At 42.4% G+C, this 27,927-nt stretch overlaps 1 long non-coding RNA gene across 1 annotated transcript; it reads left to right on the top strand.

The window, feature by feature from the left end:
* Positions 1-564: 564 nt before the first annotated feature.
* LOC121714141 lies at positions 565-27,414 on the top strand. Its single transcript, XR_006033036.1, has 3 exons — positions 565-575; positions 14,059-14,068; positions 27,239-27,414. It is a non-coding gene; the product is annotated as an uncharacterized LOC121714141 (long non-coding RNA).
* The last annotated feature ends 513 nt before the right edge of the window (positions 27,415-27,927 follow it).

A 27,927-nucleotide genomic window follows, 5' to 3' on the forward strand; every position in this document is an offset into this window, starting at 1 on the left:
AGCCATTGTTTAGAGCTTAACCCTCTAGGCGCCACGGTCGAGTTTACTCGACAAGATGCGGTACTGAATAAAACGGCCGATTTAGTCAAGTAGGGTGTCATATTTCGTTCGACCTCCACTCCACTAGATGGCAGACATGTCATACGTCATCCCTGAGTCCAAAAAAGGTCATGCTTTAAACAAAACTTTCGAGCTACAGCGCATTGAATCAGTGCGTGCAATACCAGAGCTAGTGTGCGTGTGAGCCACTTTATCAGAGCGATATTGTCAACGTCAGCGAGTATTTGCATTAGATTATCGTCTAATGGCATCAAAAAAGTTTACCCGAAATGAAGTGTTGGGTCTTCTATTCGCGGACCCTGATTCTGAAGGGGAATATCTGCCTTCAGAAAATGACGGTGATTCGTTTAGTGAGGCTTCAGATGCGTCCCTGCCTTGCAATGATGCAGCTGGACAAAGTGAGAGTTTAGCTTACACCAAGCACAAATGTTGAATCGTTTGCCCAATGTCAGTGGTGGGAATAATGTTTCACAGGGTCGGAGTGTTAATCGGGAAGTTAGCAGGGTGTTAGTGGTGTGGCGAACGAGGCTGGAGGTAATGTCCATGTAGCGCTAGCTTCTGTCTTCTGACCGTGTGCCTCTCCGCAATTGCGGCGACAGTAACGTGGTGGAGCCTTTGTCTAATGCCACTGGGTATGTTAGACGAGGTCGAAGTGCTCATAGGACAGTTAGGGGGGAACGTAGAGGCAGTGTGGGGAGTCGCAATGAGAATGACAGTAGGCCTAGTCAGAGCTGCGCAAATTCTCTCCACTCGGCGCGCGCGCTAGGCAGATCTGGCCATGCTGCTCGCAGCAGGAGCAGAGGTGGTGACACGGGGCAGGGGAGCCATTAGGCCATGCATAGTCTATCACAAGATGATGGGAATGCCGGCCCTGTATGGATAGGGATAGGGAGTCATTATCTCTACAGCAAAAGGCCTGCTACATAAAAAAAAAAAATTGTCAGCCATTTATTAGTAATGATTTACACTGTTGATTTGCTACCTATTTCCCTGACCATTTAGAACATACACTATGTGTTCTTTTTTGTGTGTTCATATCAAACAATCAACAATCAACAAAAAAACATCAACAAAAACAACAAAAAGAAAAAAAATACTAACATTGTCTCTTGTCTTGTCTCGTCATCTCACTCCTGGTCTGTACCTTGCCGTGGCAAGTGAGCTTTTGAACTAAACAGGTCTTGTCTACTTGTGTTTGTGTGTCATCTGAATAATATATATGTGCCCCATACATGGAATCAGAGTGCCTACTGTATGTAGTAAATGGAAAATCTCTACAGCAAAAGGCCAGCCTACCGCTACATGCATTTGGTTTGTTTCTGCCATTTATTAGTAATGATTTACACAGTTTGTTTACTACTTACTATTTACCTGAGCATTCAGTATTGTGCAATATAGCATACAGAAGGTGAGGGACATTTTGGGGTGAAAGAAGTGGTGCATTTATCATTCAAACATGCGACTTTTCATGAAAATTCTATAATCCAAGATGGCCGCCACTATATGACGTCATAATATGCAAATTAGATACAAACATTTAATTTCCACATAAACTTTGGGTCATCCTTAATATTTCTCTAATTTACAGAAAGTCTCTATCTCTTATCACTTTTAAGATATAGCCTTTTGAAATGAAGATGTCAAAATCGAACGTTTCGGAAAAAAAACCCTCTGGCGCCTAAAGGGTTAAGTTTAAAAATCTAATTACAGCAATGTGTGAGTATGAGTGAAAATGAGTACATTCTCTTTCTCTCTCTCTCTCTCTCTTTCTCTCTTTCTACCTGGTGATCAGACATGCTTTAAGACCGTCTTAAAGCCTGTCCACACTGCTCACAAATATAACTATATAAATGCAACTACAGTATAGTAGCCACAATGACCTATGAAAAGGAAAGATAGATTCTGATTGCCTGTCAGTGTTTCTGTCATACACAAACTTGCTCTGAAAATATATCCCCAATGATATCATCTTTATGTCGTCATAGATTACAATGTGGATGTTGTTGTATTTTTGCTGTAGCTGATTTTATTTTTATGGTCTTCATCATAGCTAGTCTAATTCTCTTACACAGGCAGTTTGGACAAGCCTTTAGTGCAAGCAAGAGGCTGCCATATTGTACTGGACATTCGTGCCTCTGCACAGACTCCTACGTATTGGAAAACAGTCAAACATTACAGCTGGACAGAACAGTGTGAGACACAGAGAGACCTACTCGTTAAAAGTGTGTGAAACAATCACATACACAAGCGTTGGACTGTTCCAGCTATGAACACTGGTTTCCAAATTATCAGGCCACATTAAGTGGGGTGGACACCCGTTTCCAAGGACTTGCAGCATTGGCCCATGCGTTGGAGGAGGCCAGAACTGACTTCATAAGCACTGTTCTGGGGGTGGTGGTGAAGAAACATAGAAGTAGAAACAGACCACACACACATACACTCTTTCTCTCTTCCCCACAAATACACATACACACACACACACACACTCTTTCTCTCTCCCCCCCACACACACACACACACAACATAACAACTGTAAAAACACAGACGTGTTAATATTCAAAAGCTCTCAATATCCTTTCAAAATAAAACAGGGTGGGGAATACAGTCACTGCGCAGCCTTAAACCAGGTCACACACACACACACACACACACACACACGGACACACACGGACACACTCACAGACACACAGAGAGAGAGCACAATACTCCATGTGTACAACACAGATGGGTGTTAATATTCAACAGTTCTAAATATCTTTGCTAAAGAAAACAAACCGGAGCAGCAGCACTAGTAGCACACACGCACACGCACACACACACACACACACACACACACACACACACACACACACACACACACACAGGTCAGAGTACAATTTGTTGTGACCACCATCATAAACAGGCACACTGACAGCAGTCACTCATCACAAAGGTATTGACAATGCTGTTTTGTCTGGCAGTCCTGATTCTGTGTGGGAAAATATCTAGATGGAGATGAAGAATCATGCCTGTCGGGTCTGCTCTCCCTACATACGCCCAAACCCATAAGCATGTCCGTGTTTACTTTGGGTTAGCGAACTATTTCATTTAGTTTTTAGAATGATTGGAATGCACTCTAATATGACCTGATAAGCCTAGCGATCCATTTCACTGTACAACTAATGAGCGGTAATGAAAGGTAAACTAAAATGCATGCACACACGTACACGTACACATGCACACACACACGCAGACACACACACACACACACACACACACACACACACACACACACACACACACACACACACACACACACACACTCAAATATAAATGCACACTTATACACACATTCGCACACCACATATTCGACATGTTAAACTATGCGAGCATATTCACAAAGACATGGGTGAACCACAAAGATATCAAATCTCCACTGAATCATTGTTGCCCTTTTCCCTCTACCCCTGGCCAAGGAAACTATGGACTAGTAGGCGAAGCCAAGGACCGTTTGAACCTAAAAACACATTTGGATGAATGTGAACCACTGCAGTCTTGATGGTACCTCAGTGTTAAAAAAAGAAAGCCTAAATTTGATTGCTGCGACTGCAAACCTCAGTCAGCAGCGGTTGTAATTAGGCAATGGAGATTGATATAGCAACAGCCCTGGAAAGCTCACAGACACTCCCGCACACAGCAACCCCCAGATGGGTCGTCATATACACTACATTACAGGACTTTGCGCTTGAGCAATATATCGTGGAGACTGCCGCCAGCTCACGCTCCAGACTTCAGTCCAGCGGCTGGCGACTTTATATGTGGATTTATGTCAGGGTGAGCACCTGCTAAGATTGAACGAGATTGCAGGGGGAGCGAAGAGGGACGTCACAGGACAACAAAAGACCAGAACTCCTTACTCACAGAAACAGTAAATATATCAGAATCAGAACTTTGACTACAATAGTAAATATATCTGAACCAGGAACCTTTACTTAAATAGTAAATATATCAGAATCAGAACTTTTACTTAAATAGTAAATATATCTGAACCAGGAACCTTTACTCAAATAATAAATATATCAGAATCAGAACTTTTACTCAAATAATAAATATATCTGAACCAGAAACCTTTACTCAAATAGTAAATCAGAACCTTTACTCAAATAATAAATATATCACCAGGCTGGGGGTCACTGGACAACAAACTACTTAGAACCTTTATTTAAATAATAAATAGGCTATTTCAAAATACCATGAAGGAGAGGGGATTGTACAACAAAGAACAAGGTACCTTAACTCAAGATTATAAATATTTCAGAGCGTCACAACACCACTAATTCTGGTATCCATACTGCAGTATGCGTACACAACAATGTCGGAGTGAGCAACTTCACCCAAAAGCAAGTCTTTCAGAACGAAAACCATGATGGGTATAATCAGAAACATTTTGTAAAAAGAACATATTATCATTACTTTGTGAATTGCAGTGTGCATCATTTTGAGTATCTGATAATCTGGAATTATGTTCTTTCACACAATCAAGGCAGACTTTCAGAGGGTTTCATTTTGTGACCATTCTGCCTGGATGACCAGAACTCGCTGACTCAAAACAACTATGCAAGAAGTGGAAATGTTAAACCGAGTGTGCATGAACTCTGTGGCCTCCAACCCAACCCAACCCCTCCATAACTCTCACCCCACCTCACTCCATAACCCCTCCATAACGCTCACGCCACCTCACTCCATAACCCTTCCATAACTCTCACCCCACCTCACTCCATAACCCCTCCATAACGATCACGCCACCTCACTGTATCCAGGTCTGAGCCAAGCGAAAGAGACGAGGCCGTCCAGAGGACAGGAGGCGAGAGGAAAGGCAGTGGAGAAGGAGCTCAGTTGGACACACAGACAGCTCAGTGTGTCATACACACACACACACACACACACAGTACACATACACACACACACACATAGTACACACACACACACACAGTACACACACATACAACACACAAACACACACACACACACTCGAGGAGCAGCTCAGTTGGTCTCCTCTTGGCCGGGGCTGGCCAGGATTACTTTCATCAGCAGGCTGCAGATTAGAGGCTAATGAGGAGGTGGCCAAAGGCCAGTCAGAGGAGCGTAGCGTAGCACCTACATACACACACACACACACACACACACACATGCACACACACACACACACACACATGCACACACACACACACACACACACACACTCACACACACACACACATGCACACACACACACACACACATGCACACACACACACACACACACACACACACACTCACACACACACACACAAACACACACACACTCACACACACACGCACACACAGACACACACAATAACACACACACACACACACACACACACACACACTCACACACACACACTCACACACACACACACAAATGCTGGCGTAGCATAGCAGTAGAGGGCAACCAGGGAGTGTTTATTTCTTAGGTGCTCCGGGTGAGTGGTAAACAGGAACTGACCCCAAGCAAAAGCAAACAGACGAATAGAGCTAATGACAGAGAGTGGCAAAGAGGGGGACAGAGGGATAGAGAGAGGGGATGGAGAGAGAGAGAGAGACAGAGAGAGAGAGAAAGAGAGAGAGAGAGAATGAGAGAAACTAAGAGGAGGTGGAGAGAGAAAGAGTGGGAGAAAGGGGGAGAGAGAGAGGAGGATGAGACAGAGAGAATGACAGAGGGTGGCAAAGAGGGGGACAGAGAGATAGAGAGAGGGGATGGAGAGAGGCTTAACACTCCTTTATTGAAACAATATCAGGTGTTTAACCACTACACAATAAAAACATGTTAAAACACATACAAGTTACAAGTTAAAAAGAAACATCACAGAAAGCTCTCAATGTCATCAACCATCCTGTAAAAAGCGTATTCAGACTTGATTCTCCCCCCCCACCACGCCCCTAAAAATCTCCACAGGATTGGTTGAAACTCGCCCCGCCATCTTGTACTTCCTTGACAACCAGATTGCCATTTTTGCTGCACCCAACAAGAAATTGACTAAACACACTTCCCTTTTCCTTTTGGCCTTGTATACAACCCCTTCAATGAAAAATTGAAAAGAAAACACTACTCCTACCTTCGCTACCCAGGCACTCAGGAGCTCAAAGAGCTCCCCCAGTCTCATCCAACCCACAAAAGGGACACCCCCTCCCAATTGCCGGATTCAGGTGTGCCACATGTCTGTTTGTAGCTATAGCCCCGTGGACGAGCCTCCATTGTAGATCGGCCGTACGTTTCTCGATTGGAGGCTTGTAAAAAGACCTCCAAGCAGGTATAAATCCTGCACCAAAAACTTCTGGCCACCTCCCCACCCACACAACTGTGTTTACACTGTTACTCAACAGTATTTATGTTATAGGTACTCTATCATAACAGTGTATAGTGTGTGTGTGCGTGTGTGTGTTTCAGTATGTGTGTGTGTGTGTGTGTGTGTGTGTGTGGCCCTGACTGAGAACAAGTCAAGGGTGGTGGTACAGAAAAGCAGAAGGCTCAGCAGCTGGTGTTGAGAGAGAGACACACACTCCAATATCATCAAAAAAGTGTTTATGCAGCGGCTGACTTCAGACACTCTGAGTAAGCTCTGTTGGCCTGATGCAGTATTCATTAGCTGAAGTCAATCTTAAGTAAATGGAGGGTTGGAATAGTTGGAGAGTTTGGGGTTTGTATTGAGTGGCTGAACTGAGGGTGGTGTGGTCTCGCGGTGGCTGGGGGGTGGGGGGGTGGCATGGTTCTCTGTGTAAACTGATCAAATTGATCTGAGTAGTGCAAATGAAGAACAAGCAACTCAGATGAAAAATGTGCAGGGCAAAGCTCAAGCTGACGCCAGCATGGCCCGTAGTATACAAACGCGCACTCACCCACACACACAGACATACACACACAGACATACACATACACACACACACAGACACAGACATACACACACAGACATACACACACACACACACACACACACACACAGATGCACACATACACACACACAAACAAACACAATCTTCCTCTTTCTCAGGAGGACACACACACACACACACACTCACTCACTCAATCACACAGACACATCACATTCACTCAAGATAATAAAACTCAGGCACACACACACACATACACACACACACACACACACACACACACACACACACACATAGAGAGAAATAGAGAGCCAGTCGGGAGACACACACATCCCGAGTGAAGTGAGTACACAAAGTCCTGATGAGTGGCTCCACTGGGTCCTCGGGACAGCTGAGGCAGGGGAGCGATGGCAGCCGCCACACTGCAGATCTGTTTACAGAAACACGTCCACTGTCTACCGATCTTTAGCCCCTCTCTCTCTCCCTCCCGAGTTTAGTTTAGTTTACTTTGTTACGTTTATGTCTTTCAACAACTGTGTACAAAATGCATTAATCACAGAAAGAGAAGAGATGCCTGATTATTCCACATTCAGTTACAATCTAATCTCCATCTGTGTCTGAGGGGCTGTGTGTGTGTGTGTGTGTGTGTCTGTCTTGCTGTCTGTGCGTGCCTTACCCATCACCTTTCTAGCTACAGTCTGTCTGTACAAAGATCTGTAAAGCTTTCTTGGCTTTAGTTATTTCTATCTTAAACCTGTTTATTGCATTCCCTCTCCCTGACAGCCGCAATGTCTGTTTTTCTCATCTCCCCTCTATATCTAGTACTGTATCAGTGTTTATTAGTGTCAGTGTAAGTCTCTACACCTAGCTGCCTGTGTATATTACCTATATTAATATATGTGATGGTATCTTGATGATGTCTTATATCCTTGTTTCAACATAGCTCTTGCTTCCCATCACTCTGAGATCCACTAAAATGTACATTTCTCTGGCCTTCCTTCAATATCATATGTGCTTTACAGTAATGGCCTCCATCTATATCCTATCTAAATCCTAATCTATGGATTATAAGTAAGTATATATAAGTATATATACTCTTTTGATTCTGTGAGGGAAATTTGGTCTCTGCATTTATCCCAATCTGTGAATTAGTGAAATACACTGCACACAGTGAACACACAGTGAGGTGAAGCACACACTAATCCCGGCGCAGTGAGCTGCCTTAATCGTGCCGTCCCCATATCTACATGTATATGTGTGTCTTGACCTCTCCCTCTCTGCCTCTGTGGCTTGTCCTGTCCCTGTCCTTCCCAAACACATGTGGTAGCTGGGTTCCCTGGGAGTTTGGACATGAGCTCTGACTCATACTGTATGCTAGGGAGGGAGAACGCTGTGAATGTGGGTTGGGGTAAGGTAGGGTGAAGGCTCTCTTTCTCTCTCTATCTCTCTTCTCTCCCTCATCCTGTCTCTCTCATATTCTTTTTTTTCTCCTCTGTTGGGAGCGTGTTCTGTGAATTTACAGTTGTTCGCCTCTCTGCTGATATATTTACTGCCCGGTCATGGCTAAAGTGATGGGAAATGGGAGGGGTGGGTGGGGGGGAATGGAGGAGAGGAGAGGAGCGAGAGGGAGAGAAACTGAAGCCCCAGGCGCCGGGCCCAACTAAACGAAAGCGCCTCGGCAGCACTGCACTGGACTGTGCTGGCTCACAGCTCACGGCTGGAAACAGCTGCTGCGCGTGGGACCAACGGACACTGATAGAGACAAAGTGTCCAGCAATTACCTCCATTTAATTACTGTGGTGACAGGACCCAATGGAGAGAGAATGGAAAGCATTGTGTTGAGGAATGAAAAACAGACAAAGGAGAGTGAGAGAGAGAGAGAGAGAAGAGAGAGAAGAGAGGGAAGAGAGGGAAGAAAAGAAAGAGAGGATTTTTTCGTTAAGCCCCCAGTCATTTAGTCGGAGAGTCAGCCAGAGAGACATAAGGAGGATATGAATCAAAGGAAGGAGCGCTGCCATCTAACACACACACACAAACGCACGCACGCACACACACACACACACACAAGCACACACACACACACGCACACGCACGCACACACACACACACAAAAACACACACATGCACAGACAAAATGAAATACAGAGGTCTGGATAGAGAGGAGAGAGAATAGAGGAGGAGGGAAAAGAGTGACAGAGAGAGACAGTAAAAAAGAGGAAGAGAAACAGGGGAGTGGGAGTGACAATAAGAGATAGAAACTGAGAAAGAAAGAAAGAAAGAAAGAAAGAAAGAGAGAGAGAAGGAGGGAGGGAGAGACTGAAAGCTAGGAAATATACACTTATTCCCAGGAAGATACGTGTTCTGTGTCATCCAGTGCTTCAATGAGGTTGAGTTGAATTGCAATTATTTCTTAACCAATCTGACTCCAATTCTATTATAAAAGTTAGCCACAGATATACTGTTGGCTACTGTATGATGTATTAATAGTAATATGTACTTCCAAAAGAATTATCTCTATCAAAGGCTTATCTGTTATATAGGATCCAATCCAACACCTTTAGCAGTTAGTTTTCAGTTCAGTGACTGTTAATATATGAAGTTTAACTTAGTTGTTCAGTGAATCTTTGGCAGTTTATATTAAAGGTGCCATGTGTAACGTCCGCCAAAAAATCAATTCATACTCCACATTCCATAAAAGATGGGGGCAGTATACCTCCAGAAAGTGAGTTGGTCTACCCTAGAGTAACAACCGAGAAACGTGTATTGCAGTTTGGCTGGCGGTTATGTTGCCCGCATACCGCCTCCCATGGCCGAAACTGGTATTATCAAACCTGTCAGGCTGTGGCTAGTAATTTAGCATGCTAATTCAGGTTGATATCTCTGCAGCACTATACCTTGTCATTTTTTTAATGACATCATCGCCCTTATTTCTTCTCATTCTCTTGATGTGTGTAGCTAATTTTTTGGATATTTTTACCTCAATTCTTACACATGGCACCTTTAAATCTAGTTTCAGGCTAGGCCTAGCTTTCCGCTCAGAGGCTTGGTGCAATTTACTGAAAAAGTTCAGGGACTGCTCTAGTCTGACGAGCCCTCAAAATATATGGAGTTTAACTAAGAATTCCTGTAAGGGACGTCACAGACGCTCGTCAAGATGAGAATTGCATTGGCCATCAGTCAATTTGGAGAAATTGACTGTATGTTAATTAGTTACCCCTGTGTGGTAAGGAACGTTCTTTGTTTGAGATGTGGGGTGGTCATTTGGCTGCTTTGATCCAAAAATCCTGGCCTTACACAGAGAGAGAGAGAGAGAGAGAACGAGAAAGAGAGAGAGAGAGAGAGAGAGAGAGAGAAAGAGAGAGAGAGAAATACAGAGAGTGAAAATGGAAGACAGAGAGTGACAGAGGTGGTGTGGATGTGGACACACACACACACACATGCAACACACCAAGGAGAGCCAGCAGGCCCCTCTCCTCCTCACCCTACACCCCCCCACCGCCCCCACCTGCCTGTTCCTGAGGAGAAGACGGAGTGAACCCAGGGCCTGAGAAAAGTGCTGAGGACTGCAGAGCAACGGAGAGCAACAGGGTCAGGTGCTGAGTACTGCAGAGCAACGGAGAGCACAGGGTCAGGAAAACAACCAGGCTGAAGACAGCACACAGGGAACCAGAGATGGTCGGGTTCAGGTGACACAGGCAAGCGGCCATTTAGACTCTGGGCCCATTAGACAGCAGCTTCTTAGCTGCCGGGCTGAGGACCACAGGTTGACAGAGACGGGGTCAGGAAGCTGTGAGTCGAAGAGCAGGGCAACAAAGAGGGATGGGAAGTGCAAGGGTCAATGTCATTGTCCACACTGACAGACTCACACGGACTGATAGATAGATAGATAAATAGATAGATACTGTAGATAGATAGATAGATGGATAGATAGATAGATAGATAGGATAGATAGGATAGATAGATACTTTATTGATCCCCAGGGGAAATTCAAGGTGTCAGTAGCACACAGACAACACACACACATTCACTAACAGCAGAAAAAGTAATTAAAAGTATATAATATAAAAAACAACTACGCAATAAGGACTGATGTTAAAAGAGCAGAGGACAGCAGAGAAGAGAGTGGCTAAAGGCCTTTACACACACAATCTGTTCAGGTTAGAGATTTCCTACTGCAGCATTCTGTATTTAAAGGAATTATCAGGAGTAAAATGCACTTTAGATCAATTTACAGATGATTGGGAGTACATACGTTGAGTTGACATCCAAATCATGTCATTCGGATGTGTTTTGAGAAAGTTCGATGTTACCGTTTTTAGTCAAAACTCGTTAACTTGGAAGTGACGCGGGCATGTCATGGAGTAACACGCTCTGGAAATTCACAATTTCGTCGCCGTTTTTTTCAAAAAAAAAAACATAGTCCAGTCCATACAACTTCATTTCAATTTCGAATTTCGAAAAAAAAAAAAAAAAACGGCGACGAAATTGTGAATCTCCAGAGCGTGTTACTCCACACTCAGCAATCGACTCCTACGGACTTTCCCCTGAAGATGGCAGCAAAGATGGCAACATTTCCGGAAAGGTACTGGCTTGATGAAATTCATTCTGGACTCTCTATCCGACCACATAAAGACCACGGGATACTTCGGTTTGGCTTTAGGGACCCTCTACTCACTACCACGTAAGTGTAATGTTGTTTGGAACTGTAGAAGAGGTATAAAAATAGCGTTTTGTAGCGGCGAAATTACATGCCCGCGTCACTTCCAGGCTAACGAGTTTTGACTAAAAACGGTAACATCGAACTTTCTCAAAACACATCCGAATGACATGATTTGGATGTCAACTCAACGTATGTACTCATACATACTCACACATACTCACACACACACACACACACACACACACACACATACACACACACACACACACTCTAATTTTAATGCCTTATTATCCATTTGCATTTTGTGCATTTTGTATCTCGCTCCACAGTAGGTGGATGGAGGTTTTGTAATGGTATAATAATTGAAGTGTAACCTGTCTTCATGTTGCCCACGTCTGAGAGACTGGAGAGTGTGAACTCTGCAAACCCACAAATTATCAGGTTACAGACCACAAAAAAAAACTGATTTTAGTGCAAAGAAGCTTGAAACTACAGCCAGGCAGCCATGAGACTGAGACTTGAGACTGAGCAGGCAGCCATCTTGGCTCTCGAGACACAGACCAGGTTACATAACTGCTGGTTAATAAATAGCAAAGTCAGGAAACTACCAACCAAAGAGCAGAGAGTGAATGGGGAGCCAAGGGCAGACAACTGCTTCCTGGACGCCGGGAGCGGAGGGTCTGGACAGAAGATTCAAACAATGTGAGGAGGAAGTCTGCCTCACATTCCTTTTCTCATCTGTGGCATATACAGCTCATTGTTTACCGATCTGCCGATGATCAAGCCCTTGAGTCTGCATATCTGGAGAGAGCACAGCGGAGCGGTCAGCACAAACACAAAGCTGATGTCAGTTTAAACGGAATTTGATGGTGCAATGGAGATGAGTTAACATGAAAGGATGAAAGGAAGAGAGGTTGAGGTGTGTGTGTGTGTGTGTGTGTGTGTGTGTGTGTATGTATGGGGGGGGGGGGGGGTATATGTGTGCCTCCAGGCTGCTCTAATCACAGGCACAGCTGTGTAAGAACACACAAGCCCAGTTCAGCTGTGAGGACCCAGGCCTGGCTGGACTGTGTCGGACCGGACAAGATGGAACCCCTTTCCTGACCACAAGCCAAACCCTGTAGCCCACACCATTACAAAACCTCCATCCACCTACTGTGGAGCGAGATACAAAATGCACAAAATGCAAATGGATAATAAGGCATTAAAATTAGAGTGTGTGTGTATGTGTGTGTGTGTGTGTGTGTGTGTGTGAGTATGTGTGAGTATGTATAAGTGGGGGCGGGGGGTGTTTTAGTGTTTTAAAAGCGTGCAGTGTCAGACATAAAACAGGAGTGCTTTTCCAGAGGTGTGATGGTGTGATGGATGGATGTGTGAGACCTTCTCCACTCTCTCTCCCTACCCACACTCACACACACACACACACTCACACACTCTCTCTCTCTCTCTCACACACACACACACCTACTAATCCCCCACTGTGCTGCTGAGAGAGGAATGAGGGGATGAGGAGGGGTAGAGGAGGAAGAGAGAGATAGAGTGAGAGAAACAGACAGACCGTAAAATGAGAGATGAGGGAAAGGGATAGAGAGCAAAAGATGAAAAGAGGACAGATAATAAAACTGAGTGGAGGAAAAACATGAGAGACAGAGGAAGAGAACATTTTATGTACATGTGAAATGATAGAAAGTGTGTGAAAAAGGGGGAGGGAGAGAGAGAGAGAGAGAAACAAAGGAATTTGAGCAAGCCTCCATACTGCTGACCCGTTCACTGCATGCTGAATGAACAAGATCCACTGAGTCCAGCTCGTCCATCTAGCAGTCTCCCCATAGACAGCAGTAGCCCTGCCACCCCACTCCAGAGAGAGGACCAAACCCAAATCATCCCCCTCATGGATTCCAATGGCAAGTTTGTGGAGGAGAAGATACTTCTCCCAAACCACTGGACAAGGAAATTATGGTGCGCTAACAGTAGGCCCTGGACATCCTTTCAGAGGAGCGGTTGGGCAGCCTCAGTGGGCTATGACCCGAGAACCCAACAGGAAAGTAGCCATAATTCTCAGGAGGGTGATAGAGAACACCTGGAAAAATCCAAACACTTGCATCATGACAGGTACTAACTTTGAAATCATTGGTCCAGCCTTACCAATCAGAGATTCCTAACGTTACTTCCTACTTCACCTAAACTTTACAAACTGACAATAAATAGCATCAACTGTCACGGAACAATGTATGTGGGTCTACCTTTGATGTAAATAAATTGATGTTGATATGATGTAAATATTTTTTGTATATTCCCAACTGCATTTTTTGCATTATTGCTGCTTCTGTTTATCACATTAAGTTTTGTTTCCGTCTTCCCCTCTCGTCGCTGATTGGCCTGACATTTTTCTTGACTGAGGGAAACGATTATGAATTATGGTGTTCCAGACTAGATCTTCCTGAAAGAAGATCTAGGTAGGTAGGGCCATGCTAAGAGAACACCTCTTCCAACTTCCCTGACTCCAGAATAGTCATCTCCATACTGCTGCCGAGAACTGACTTCCACCCAGACAAGAAGACCAATGGCAGTGTGTCCAGAGACTTTGCTGTAAAACAAACAAAAAAATGTCTGACTCCCGCCCTAAACCAAAAACCCCTCTTTGACCATGTCCACCTGCACAAAGAAGCAGTACCCACTTCTGCAAAGACTCTGAAGGATGTCGTCCATGGATATGACGCACCAGAGAGCACCAGAAGACTAGTGCGTTCCAGCACTGTTCGTTCACTACAAGCCGTCTGTATCTGTCCCTGGAGGGGTGGACACAGTGGCTGTACGCCCAAGCTTGGAACTTGCGTATGTAGCAGGCCGAGTAGAACTGGTGCTGATGCGATTGCGAGAAGACCCAGTAGCCTTTGGCAGTGATGTGCGCTGACTGAGTGTCCCTGGCGTAAGCGCGCCAGACAGATGCGGACGTCCACTTGCCTCTTGCGCGTCTATTTGGCTATCATGCATTTTGGAGTCAAACTCGAGACACAGAAAGAGAGAGAGAAAGAGAGGGGGGGGGGGGGGGGGGGTTCTTCTCAAAGACCTCACCTGCGCTGAACACAAGAACCACTTCATGCCTTGGGAATAACCCCACCCAGCAGTGGAATATAAATCTGTGTGAGTGTGAGCATAGGTATTTCCTCCATCTTAAATCAGTCCTTCAGCTTTCCACTCCAAGCTCATCATTTCCAGGCCTTGGTCTGCAGACTTAGTGGAAAACATCTAACACGCATAAAACGGTGGCTAAAGAGCTTTTTCACCCCTTTGCACTTAAACATAAAAGTTTCAGTTAATATTCTTACGGAGCCCTATATCGCACAAATATAACAGTAAAATGCAACTAGATACCACAAAGAAGTAGTGTACGATATGACTGCCGTATAGCCACCTGCAAAGACAATAAATTAAGCACATCTCCCATGTTCTCTCCATGCCTTACTCCTGCAACTCTTTGTCTTAATAAAGTCTCAGATGTTGTCCCCTTGGTTACTTAATCAGTGTTTAACAAATCAAGACAATAATATTCAGTCTGCATGTGAAGTGAAAACTGTCAGCTAGTCCTGGATGGAATTTCATTAAATTTGGCCGTGGTTTCATTAACTTTTAACCTTCACATCAGAAGTTATTGGCATTAAACTGCATTTTACGTGCCCATTGGCAGCCATTTTGTTGAGTGAATCAAATGAAACTTAAGGACATGTGAGCAAATGTGGCCACATGTAAGCATAGCCCACCAAATTGAGTTTAACCATAGTTAAAGAGGTTCTTGATAAAGAACATAAATTACAGCGTCCCAAATGGACAGAATTTCACGAAACTTGGCGTGCTTCTGGTTCCAGAAATGTTGTGCCACTCACACCTTCTTGTCTCAAGATGTTGGCAATTGGAGTGGCCATTTTTAAATATTTTTTTTATTTATTATTATTTCCTTGAAAACTTATTTTAAGCTATAGGCGGGTCAATATATGAAAAAAAACACCTAACCTCAAAGAAATTGATACAAAAGGTTTTGCAACTGATTATGATACCTTTAGATGTACTTAATAACATATTAAAAATCTAGTAAAATCTGACCACAGTAAAGGGGTCATTTTCAAGATGGCGTCCAAGCTGGCCACCAGAAGCTAATTTGGGATATCTGAAGCATTATTCAGCCTAGGAAAGTGTTTTTCGTGTTTAATCAGATTTAAAGGTCACCAAGTCATATATGTCACACTAAATTGTCACACTAAATTAACAGTTCATCATTTTCAAAGACTTGTCATTTTCAAGATGGCGTCCAAGATGGCCACCAGAAGCTAATTTTGGCTATATCTGAAGGATTATTCATCCTAGGAAAGTGTTTTTCGTGTTTAATCAGATTTAGAGGTCACTGATTCATATATGTCAGACTAAAGTATCAGTTCTTAATTTTCAAAGACTTGTCTTTTTTTAAGATGGCATCAAAGATGATCACCAGAAGCTAATTTTGGCTGATTTTGGCTAATTCTATATCTGAAGCATTATTCAGCCTAGGATTTTTTTTTTTTTTCGTGTTTAATCAGATTTAGAGGTCACTGAATCATATATGTCACACAATCCTTCATTAAATCATGCCACCCTAAAAAGATGTTTGTGGCGTAACAAGATGTCATGAATTAATTATAATCTATTAAATTGTAATTAGTCCCTCCTTTTACACAACTTTCCAACAATGCTGCCAATTCAGTCTATTTAAAGCATAGAGAACGAAAGACATCATTTCATTACTTTGTAATTTGTATTTTATTGAGATGATGAAAATGCCTTCGTATTTTGTATCAAAATACTTCAGTGTTGTGTATTTTTGTATTTTCAAAATACTGTAAAATACTTTCTGTGAAACACTGTGATGACATCTATCTAACTATCTATTAAGCACGAAATCTCGGTCTGTCTGTGGCACCCTCGCATGATCAAGCCCCTGTGATACCGTTCTCGGCAACTAGGACCAAAAGAAGGACTTGCCATCCTTGGAACAGTATCCACTCATCAAAAACCTTTTTGTAAGGTTCAATACCATCATTCCGTCTTCTGCTCCAGTAGAGCGTTTATTTTCCTTTGTTGGACTGAATGCAACACTGTTTGAGAAGTTAGTTGTGCTTATAAAGGCATCAACTGAGGAGACACCATTACACACACCAACCTTGCTCCAGCAGCGAGATCACAACACATGATTGGCACGATGTCTTCACAACACCATATGACTGGCTCATGTATTCACATCACACCAAATGATTGGGTCAATGTATTCACATGTCGACATTTTGCCATGGAAGGGGTGGGATATACATGGATTTCTATGCAACGTCACGAAAACATGCGTGCGCAACCAAGAGGCAGAAAGCACCATAGAACAGCATAGAGCAGTGCTGTCCATGAAAAGAATAAAATGAGTTTTTGTGCTGAAAACTGCACCAATTCGAAATCACGAGAATGTTAGAGAATGGTTAGAGAATGTTCAATATGTTCAATATCCCTAACGGAATGCATGTCTTCGCCAAAAATTAAAAAATACGATGTTAATAATAATGCAAATGAACGGCAAACTCTGAAATATAGTCTGAAATGAGATGTTATTATCATTGAGACAACAGGGGTATACAAAACAAATCTGATTGTAGCTTACAGCAGCTGACTATTTAGGTTAAGTTTATAACGTTGTGGACAGCCACCAAGCGTCTTCTGCCCCACGGCTGTGCGTGCATCTAGTTTTGTTGGTAAACGGGAAACCCGGGTATATGTGTGACAACTGTGTTACAAACTAACCCCATGCATTTCTATGGAGGATTTTTGGAGTGCTGTGTCTCCTCATTAGAAAGTCTCTGCTTGAGTTCACAAGTTTAGATCACAACACTTGAGTTTGCTATTTTACTTTCTTTTTACTGTTTTACAGTTTTTTTCTAGACTTTAAGACTGTCTATGTTCTCTGCCCTGTGAAATATTTCATACCTCAAACAAGGACATTTGCAACCTCTTGCACATTTTACATAAGAAATGATTGATAATGTCATAATTATTGGCTTCTAATGGGCTTAACTGATTGGATGGTATTAATGTGACAACCTGTTTTTTTATGTATTTACATTGATAGAGGTTGTGCGCACACATCAGTTTCAGGTGTATACAAAATTATTCAACTGTGATGAAACTCACAATTTCATTTTATGGCTGGTGTATTTTGTAGTTTATTTTGATACATTTTTAAGGTGGGTATTTTATTTGGAAATACATTTTGATGTATTTGTGCCCATCCCTGCTGAAAGTGAGAGAAGCAAAGAGATAGATAACTTTGATAACTTTGGGGGATTGCAGGTTTCCACATCACAGCACTAAAAACATGGGCGGCCAAGTCTATCCTTTCCCCAGCTGAAAGTCATACTCCAGGCCAGAGTTCTCCCTCTGCCCCTTCATTGATCCCCTCGCAAATTCCGTCGGATCTCTTCCACAGTGTCCCGGGCCAGGACAGGTCCGGTTTCATGTTGTTCCGCCTCGACACGGAGACAAGAGGAAAAATACCACAAAAGAGTCGAACAAAAAGACCCACACCCATGAAAGGATTATCATGACCACGGACCCTGGGCACAGAATCAGAATGCCTCCCTGGGACGCACGCACGCAGGCAGGCACAGGCGCCAAATAGCCTACAAGCCACTCGCAAAGAGCCCACAGTCAAGACTAATAACTTTTGAAAGAAGTTGTGGTAGCGCAGGCTACTATACGTGTAGATCTAGGCCTACTTGTGTTGGATTTTACAACAGCATCGAACGCGATTCAGCCAATCATTATCAAGGATCTGAACTATCCGTTTTAGAAGGTCATGTCTTGTTTATGTCGTAGGCTAGGCCAGTTTTTGTGCTCTATTGTGACAAACCACGAATGTCGGTGAGTGGTAGCTAATAGCTTTGTGGCCTACCTACTGGGACCGTGCCCCAATCCAGGGACCGGATCAAGTGCCCTGGCACATCATTTAAAATCGCCCAAATCTAAACGTGCACCATGTCATCCGAAATATCTGAGGTAGGTCCATGCATCCAAGTAGTCTGCAACAAAAAAGTATGTAGGTATTTTACGAGACAAATTTAAACATGGGAGCTAAAGATGCCTGTAAGAAAGCCCTAGGTTTAACTTACATCACTCCTAGGTTTAACTTACATCACTCATCAACAAATGAAATTCATCTTATAGCCTAATCACTCTCTTTTTTTATATTGTCATTAGTCGAGATTTTATTAGCTAAAATTGGTCAGAAATTGAGCAAAAAATAAACTGTGAAGGGAATTATGCATGTAAAACATGAAACCATGTAAAACAATTCTCATCAATTAACTTGGTTAATAGGTGTTTATACTTAGCCAATGTTCCCCTGGTGGACCCACCACATTATTAGGCTTTTAAATCAATTCAGACATCCCAGTTCATGTAAAAATATTTATCAGATGTTTACTTTAGCTCAATTACAAATTATATAGATATCATTTATGGTTCATATTTGCTGTGAGATCACATTTACGATCATATGATTTTCGTTTTTTGTGAGAAAACAGGCACAAAAACCTTACCAGGGTTAACTAGCCTACTGAGTTATTCACACAATAATTTGTCTCTCGCACCAGAGCCTCATGCCTGAGGAGTCCTCCCCTGTCACCGGTGAAACAACCAAACAGAAGAAAAAACAACTTGGGACACAAAGCATGGAACAGATTTCAGCTTCACTGTTAGTTGGAAACATTCTTGTAGCCACTTGAGTTTCAGTTCTTCTTGTTATCAAAGTATTGTGGCAACCCAGTGGGTGGCCTATGCCCATGTCTTAGCATATGACTGCAGCTTTGCTGTTGAACAACTTATATTAGGTCTTTTTCGTTTGTTGGTTCTTGTCAGTGGTGCTGGGACCATGGGCGAGTTATCCTGCTTGTCAACAGACCAGCCACTCTCTGATGAGGCGCTGGAGGGTGAGGGAACGAAGCCAGAAGACATGGCACCGAACTACAGTGCATCATAGGCTGCCATAATCTGACCGTACAGTAGCAAAAAACACATTAAGGACCACATTAATTCACAATCCTCACTTTAACTCAACTTAACTTTTGTTGCCTGAATTCAAAAGCTAAATCATTTCAAACAGAATACAAAAATGGCCCATCTCCTTTAGGATTTATGATGCTTCATTATGTCCATATTACTGGTACTTTTTGGCATCATTTTGCAGTCATATCATCATACTCAATCAATTATATGATATGACTCAAAGAAAAAACAATGATGTTTGTATTACTTTCAACCTCCGTATGGTCCGCTGTTTTCCCTTTTGCAGCATTTAAGGCTGCTTACGAGCACGCGAAAGGATCAAATCCAGCAGAGCAGACGAGTTCAGAGCAGAACAACACAACCTGTGATGATGGTGAGCACAGACAGACAGAGGCTCTCCACTGGCCTCCCAATGACACAGTCCTGGGGACGTATAATGTCCACTGGGTCTCTGGCTGCTGTCGGTCTCTGGCAGAATACCTCCTGGAAATGAGAATGAAGCATATTATGCACATTTAATGTATTTTATATGTATAGACTAGAGGAGAGAAGAGTAAATGTCAGGTTTGTAAAATAACAACTTATTTGAGTGTTATCTTGTTTTGACATTGTCTGTGAGACTGTTTGAATAGAAACCTTTGTTTTCAGATGATGATGAGGCTGGAGATGAAAGCCCCCCCCTCCCCTTTCCTCTGTGTATCTAGGTGACCCTGAGACTGAGTCTTATGTCCACTTTTATAGAACCCTTAACAGAATTCTGCATGCCGATAACATTCCCAGTTTTGGGGAAGAGGAGCTCATGAGGTAAACACGGTCACGTCGCCACAACCTGACAGTGTCCAATATTCTGTCAGTTTTTTTTCTGTTGAAAAGCTCCTTTGGGGAGATTTGGGGTGTTTTGATTGTTATGTATCCCGTGATGTTGGATTTTGAACTTCAGTATGCACCAGTACATGGTTATATATACAGTACATGTATCCAGAGCTTGTAATGTTACAATTTGTCGTAACTTTCTATGTAGTGTAGATTTATTTTCAAAGCTTTAGAATGCTTCAGTTATCTACCATCATTGTGTAGCACCCTCTTCTGGGACATAATGGCCTGACAACTACCAAAGACAAACAAAATTGTCGCTTGGGTCAGGTGACCTTGAACCACTGTTTACTCTGAATAACTGCAGGTTCTTCCTGAATGTTCCAGATGCTTCAGAAATACAGTATCATGTCAATGATTCAAAACATTCAGGGCCCTAAAAAGTCAGGCAAAATGCAAAGTCTGTCAACAAAAAAAAATCTTGTGCATGAACAATAGCTATGGTTTTACATGTGGGAGTATTGAGCTAACTCATCAATTTTCGCATTTAAGGTCACATGTTGAGTTTGTAAATTGATTTTGACTGGATATTAAATTAGCTTTAGTTAAACTTAAGACTTTGCACTTTGCCCATCTTTCAAATTACTGCCCTTTGCCATCGGTTAGTAAAACACGATGACATTCTGCTTCAAGTGAAACTTTTCTGAACTATATATGGCAATTAGATTTTGTAACAGAAGATCCCTGAATTTTCTGCATGGAGTACCCAATGAGGAGAAACACAGTGAAACACTTGATTACCTATTATGCCAAGGGAGCCCATCTGGTTGGACTGCCATCCAGACGGCTGCTGAATTCTGCCAGATTGTTAGCATCATCATCAATAATGTTATCTGATCTAAGTATTTTTAACACTTTTTCAGTGAATTTGCATGCTCACAGATGCATGTGGGGTGTAATGGGGTGTGAGCCCCTAAAACATTTTTTACAGAGATTTTTACAACACTTTACAAAGTTGTCTCCTTCATCCAAGGGAATGATGATATGACGAGCCCTTATTCCAAGCGGCCATCCCTGAATGCTAGCTACAGGCCACGCTGCAAATTCATTTCATCACCAAAGATTCAGCATATAAAATCCACTAAAACCAAGAAGACTATGGAGATAGAGGATCACATCAGAAAGGTTACTCAAGCATACACATCTGTTAGTAAACTTCTGTCAACTTAAGTAGAGACTTCCATGCATGTAGTTGCATAGATGACCTGTCAAAGTCAGTAGAAAGTAATGGTTTGTGAAAACTAACCCTATGCATTTCTATGGAGGATTCTTTGAGTGCTGTGTCTCCTCATTAGAAAGTCTCTGGTTCCCCCACTTGGCAGCCACTTTGGGAAGTTATCGGGCAGCTATTTTCCTATTCAAGTGAATAGGGAGGCATACAGGAAGGGGCGGGATATGTGTAGAAAACTGGCATATTGGTGTTACAAACTAACCCCATGCATTTCTATGGTGGATTCTTTGAGTGTGGTGTCTCTTCATTAGAAAGTCTCTGGAGGAGGTGTATGTCAAGGGTCTGAAAGCTCAGTTTATTCTCCATTACCATATGCATCACTTTGGCCTCCCAGCACACCGGTTGGGAGTATGTTAAGAGAGTGTTCCACCCCCCTTGTTAGAAAGAAACAGAGAGAGAGAGAGAGAAGGAGGAAGAGAGAGGAGGAAGAGAGAGAGAGAAAAGGGAAATATATTGTAGCTCCTCGAGTCTTCAGATCTCTGGTCCCCCTTCTACAGGGCCTGCCAAAGTTGAGCAGGGGTGGCCAAAAACAACATGAGGCTGAGGGGCTTCAGGAGGCTGTGCTGATGAACACACACACACACACACACACATGCTGCCCTCATAGCAATACCTGAGGATGCAAGTGATGGACAGATGGCAAGGAGAGTGACGTGAGGAGATGGAGAGACGGGGTTGAGACAGACAACAGACATAGAGAGAAAGACTGAGGAAGATTGATGGAAAGACATGAATAGAGAGAGAGAGAAAAAAAACAGGGTAAGAGAGGAGGGGAGGGAGAGACCTGTTCATGCCTCCACCTAGACCCCACAGGAAAACTACCTCCCAAAGACAAGGACCGCATCGAGAGTTCACGACAGTGTCACTCCCTGCACAGCAGGATGAAACCATACGCCAGCAGAGGGAGGAGAATGGGGGGTCAAGGACTAGGAAGGAAATAGGGCTGCATAAGGACTCTTCTGTATGTTATACAGCATTTGGTTTTGAAAAGGTCAACTGTTTTGTATTAACTTCACAAACTACCTTTAATCTATAACTTCTGACAGGGATGGAGAACTTTGAATGTAGTTTTGTGGTATCAATTTATACATATTGAATGAGCGTTTCATTGCCAGTGGGCGAGGGTAATAATGTCTCCGTCAGGAGTCTTTAATGCCACCTCTGATGAACTGGCGGCCTGTGCCAATCAAAGCAAAGCAGGTATCGGATTACTCAAAAATGTATCAGTGGTGACACAAAACCAATAAGATGTAAATGGCTTCTAACTCCAGCGCTGACGTAGAGTTTGTTCAACAAGAACATGCATGGAATATCAGACGTCATTGGCTTTCATGACATATAAAGGTAATTTGGACAAAAGGGGGCTTTCGAATGTTGCGTTTACTACTATGATTCCAAGCCAAGAAAAGTTTCCCATCCAATTTAAAGGCAAAGAGTACATGATGTCAGCAATGACTGACATAATGATGTCTGAACAAGTACAACTCAGACATCGATTAATCTAATTTGTTTTATTTCATTTGGTTACATTAGAAGGTGGGATCTGGAAATTCTCCCTGTGAAGCAACACTCCCCTTAACTCATTCATGGCTACATTAGGCATTCTTTTCAATTCCCCTGAAAGTCTTGTTTTGTCTCTGCTTTAGTTGTATATTTTTGCCAGTATACCCTGTCACAACAACAGCAAAAAAAACCCCAATTGTTTTTGGAGTAGCTAGATTATATTATTGTTTTCTGTGATTTAGCCGATTCTGCAAGAGTGTTGAATGTGGAAACAGAGTATATTTGGTATGTGTTTTGTCCATTGCTTTCTGGATCTTTATATGAATCTTTGCTTTTTCTCCCGGTCCATTAGGGTCTAAGCAGGGTGACATCAGAGCACATGCGCGGGTAATGAGTGGTGGTAAATCACAGGTTAACCGGCAGGGCCCTTGGGCTACGTTTAGAGAGCAGAGCTGAGCGCGGACCAAAAAAGTAAAAGTCACCATTACACTGATTTGTGGTTGTGGTTTTTGTATAAAACGCAAACACCTTTTGGTCACACGTGCAGAGGGCTTCTATACGGCTCCCCAGAGTCTTTACCCCAAGGAAACACACATACATACACGCACACTGAGGTGGTCACATGTGTCGAGGTCTTCCATGCTTCTCTCCTGAGTTTTTACTCAAGGAAACACACACACAGACATAGACGGGTGCATACTGTACACGCGGACAGACACAAAAGGACACACACGCACACACACACACACACACACACAACCCATGGTGGTCACACGTGTAGCCGTCTTCCATGTTTCTCCGCTGACTCTTTACCTAGGGGATAAACACACACACAAAGTAACAGAGGATCCATAAATAATGAGAATGTAGGCCACCTGCTCTTTAAAACCATTCCGAAATAATGGTTGAATTGTCCAAGGAACACAAAAAGTGTTCCTTCCACACGCCACCAACTCCACATGGCCAATTGTCAAAAACAAGCAGCCCAAACAACTGCTTAGCCTGTCCTATTTAACTGAAAACTAAGCTCCTGATTTGTTGAAATCGATAGTTGGAACCCTCCCACATTGAGGTGCCAACTAGAGCACCACAGTCCTCCGAGAGAGCTTATGGTGCTTTCGAGATGTCTCGTAAATCCGCCGCCCGAGTTGGAAAGTGTAAATTACCCAGCTTTCTTGCGGCATTTTGGGCAGGCACGCCCACTTTACCTCGGAGTACTTGAGGGTACCCGAGGTGGAAGTACGACCTTACAACAAACATGGCTGCGCCCATAGTTGAGATGAGATGACATGTATTTTTTTTGCATAGTACTGTGTTGGTCATGTTAAAGTTGATGTAATGCTCTTACACACTAGATTACATTGCTGCTTCAATCCGGTCACCAATTCATGCATTGCACGGTCTTGCTGTGCCTGCAATACAATGTAACAATTTGTTTTCCAGCCGTTTAGCTAGAGGCTACATGTAGCACAAAACAATAACAATGACTAGCCTCCTGCTAATGCCCCTCGTGGCTCGAGAGAAAGGCGTTCCTAAAGCCACTCATTGGTACATGTTGTACGGGTGAGTGTACGATGATTTACGAGACATCTCGAAAGCAGCATTAGTTTCCAGAAGTAAATTTCCCATTAATTTCTCCCATTGACATTTTGGAAAAATCCGTATCTAAAGAGTTTTAGAGCATGTATTAGGCTAATCAGCTACGGCGTAACTCATAAGCATACAACATATAATTTCGAGTGAAAAAATGAAGAGAAAGTCCAAAAAAAGTCAAACGTACAAGACTGTGTACATATTTTCATTTCCAAGTGAAGGAACTACTCATCCCATAAACCACCGCGCCTCACTGAATAATATATAAGCAATGCACGAACCAGCGCGAAATCATTTCCAACCGGCGACAGTACGAGAACCCTTTCCTCCAAACAGTGATTTTTATATAGTGAATGTGCAGTTATTTCAGGAGTAATCGTGTAAATAATAGTGTTTTGGTATTGAATGTTATATTAACCATTGTGTATTTTATATAATGTGTGTGTGTGTGAAAGCGGTTAACGTTAGCAACATTGTGCAGTGCTTCGTATCCGACTGCCATCCTGATGCATGGACCGGTGCATGGTCTGCTCTTGGACCACCATATTCAGTTTATTAACTTGCTGTGAATTATTACACAAAATGTTCATTAAATGTACGAAGAAGTATTTCTAGGTTAATGATTGATGATGACTCGTACAGTATGAAGGCTACAGTAGCCTAGCTAATGTTAACTAGCATTACCAACCTCCCTGCAAAACTCACCACACAACTTTGTAGGTCTTGTCCCTCATGCTAGCCCTTACAAAACCCACAAGCTAACCCTCGGACACACAACAGTCAATAATGTGACCCGATTTAAAGTGGTTTTCACCCCTTTGGACACTCTTGATTTCGTCCTTGAAACAGTGAAATATTCATGGGGTCACGGACGGTTTGCTAAGCATCCAGCTTGTGCTATCTAGCTAGCTAGCTAGTTCAAAAGTTTAAGTACTTAATGAGGATATACAGGGCTTTTTATGCCTTGACTAAGTTGATGTTGCCTATAAACAATTCATGTTAATAGAAACAACAAGGTCACTAAAACATAATATATTTCATACCTGTGTTGCAGCATGTATGCTAATGTTAGCAGCATTATAATGACATTCTAATGTCTGAAAGGCTAATGATTAGCCTATCGGCTACCTGAAAAGTTAAGTGTTTAAACTAGCATTTACAGTGTTCTATTTGATGGTGTATTGGCCCTGACTAAGTTCGTGTTATATATAAACCACAATCCTTGTTGATACAAGTACCAATGTTCATCTAGAAAGTTTTTATTCACATTAAGATTTCCGCCATAGGCAGTAAAAGACTCTGCCATCTTTGTCAATAATTTTCGCTGAGAAAGTTTCAAACTATGATCATAACGGCCTTTCCACCAATCAGAGGCATCACTGTGGGATTGTTCAGGATTGTGGGTAATGAAGTACTTATCCAAGTGTAACCCACATGGATAGCCAACTTGCCCATTGTGATGTACCAATAATTCTTTGGTGATACCCTTCCCTGGACCATTTGTGTCTACGCCATGGATACCTCGAATTCCCTGCTGTGATACCCTTCCCTGGACCATCCTCATCGCCATTCTTCCTTGCAATATTCCCAGAAATTGAACCCCCGCCTTCATCCACTTTCCACCCAGTGACTGTGGTAGGATCTGGGCAAATACACCCACACCCACGGACTGTGACATTAAGGAATTACATCCACCACTATTTTTTATTTAATTATTTATTTTGAGTGCACTCTCTTTTATTTTTGGGGTTTATGTTTATTTTGTTATTTTAAGTTCAGAGATCTCAAGGGAATTATTTATTGAAAAGTTACCTAAGTGCCGGCACTTCTGATAAACTGATATTATAGTTATATGTTAAGAATTGTATTTTTATTGTATAAGGAAAAGTGATTTAACACCATAAGTATATAAATCAAATAAGAAGCAATAGTAATAAATTGAATATAGAGTCAAATAAAATAGTATAACATATAACGATTAAAATAGATCAATAAATAAAGGGTATATCAAATAGGGTTTAAATAGACTATAAATAGATTTTAAATAGAATATCAATAATACAGTCAAATGAAATATATATATATATATATATATATATATTTACTATCACAATAGTTTTTTATATTTCCACTGATACCTTAGAATAGAATAATATATGATTGCATAGAGTGAATTGAATGATATTTGAATGTTATTTGAATGTCTTGATTAATGACCCTAATTATGCAGGTTGAGAGTCGTTCTGATGGTTCTACAACACTTTTTGGGTCGTTTGGTGGGTGCTTCGTCTCCCCCTAGTGCTTCTCTGCGGAAAAAACGAATTTGCAACTTTCTGGTCCCGGACCGAAGAAATTAGTGATGGGCGAACATAGCCTTGTGAAGCTTTTGAAGCTTCTTCCTGATTGTATCGCAAAATGATCCGAAGCATCAAAGCATCGAAACAACACAGTGACATCTGGTGGTCAGCAGAAATGACAGCGGCTATGAATTCGACACACCCGAACGAAGCTTACAACATGAACATGAGGGACAGAATGGACACATGCATAAATATTAATAAACATAAATTAATTAGAACTAGGGTATAACGTTTGAATATAGCCTAGTGTGTTCACCGTTTGAATTTACGTGTGTTCAGTTGGTTTTAACAAACTGCAGCAAGAAATGCAGCCGTCTGCTATGTGGCAATATCAATTTACTTTAAATAAATAAAGTGTAGGCCTTATCCAATAAACTGCCATAGCCTACTCATAACCAAGAGGCCTTATTTGGGTAGTGTGTTTTAGACCTAAACAGGCCGTTGTTAGAAAAAAATAGTTCATTAACATCCTTTCTTGCCGTAGGTCTACGATAGAGTAGAGGTATCGGTGAGGACAATAAATCTGGCGGCGTGGGTTCAATCCCCGTGAGTCACTTTACGAGGAATTTTTATTAGGCTTATGCAATAACAAAAAATATTTAAAATTTGACTTCAAAACTTTAAAAAGTTCTTTAGCAACAATGATTGCTGAGTAACTAAGACACGTAACACAGGTTTTGTTAAAT

This window comes from Alosa sapidissima, chromosome 7 (genome assembly GCF_018492685.1).
Source record: "Alosa sapidissima isolate fAloSap1 chromosome 7, fAloSap1.pri, whole genome shotgun sequence".
Classification (NCBI taxonomy): domain Eukaryota; kingdom Metazoa; phylum Chordata; class Actinopteri; order Clupeiformes; family Clupeidae; genus Alosa; species Alosa sapidissima.